A 408-nucleotide genomic window follows, 5' to 3' on the forward strand; every position below is an offset into this window, starting at 1 on the left:
CCACCACACACACACACTTCTCCCCAAGAATCCAAGGCCCTGTGGCCTTTGGACAGACTGCAGCCGGAGTGGCCCCTGGAGGACCTGGAAGGATTTGATGGGGATGGAGAAGTGGGTTGACCCCAGCCTGGCTGCTGGGTGATGAGCTCATTGGTATTGGTCCATCAGGGGGTGAAACAGCTCTGAACAGTGCTTCTCCCCCGACACACACCCAGTCTCATTTTGCTCATCTGTGAAGTGGGTATAGTGACTTTGCTGTGGGAGTGCTGGGCTGATTGGGGTGGCTGGAACCTTCTTAAGTTCACCAAGTAGTGGTTTAATTAAGATGGAATTTTTATTAAAAGATGAATCGGGACGGCACAGTTCTGAGGGGCCCTAACCCTCCTGCCTGTCTCTTCCCGCAGACTC

The sequence above is a fragment of the Myotis brandtii genome, unplaced genomic scaffold (genome assembly GCF_000412655.1).
Source record: "Myotis brandtii unplaced genomic scaffold, ASM41265v1 scaffold6, whole genome shotgun sequence".
In the NCBI taxonomy this organism is placed as follows: Eukaryota; Metazoa; Chordata; class Mammalia; order Chiroptera; family Vespertilionidae; genus Myotis; species Myotis brandtii.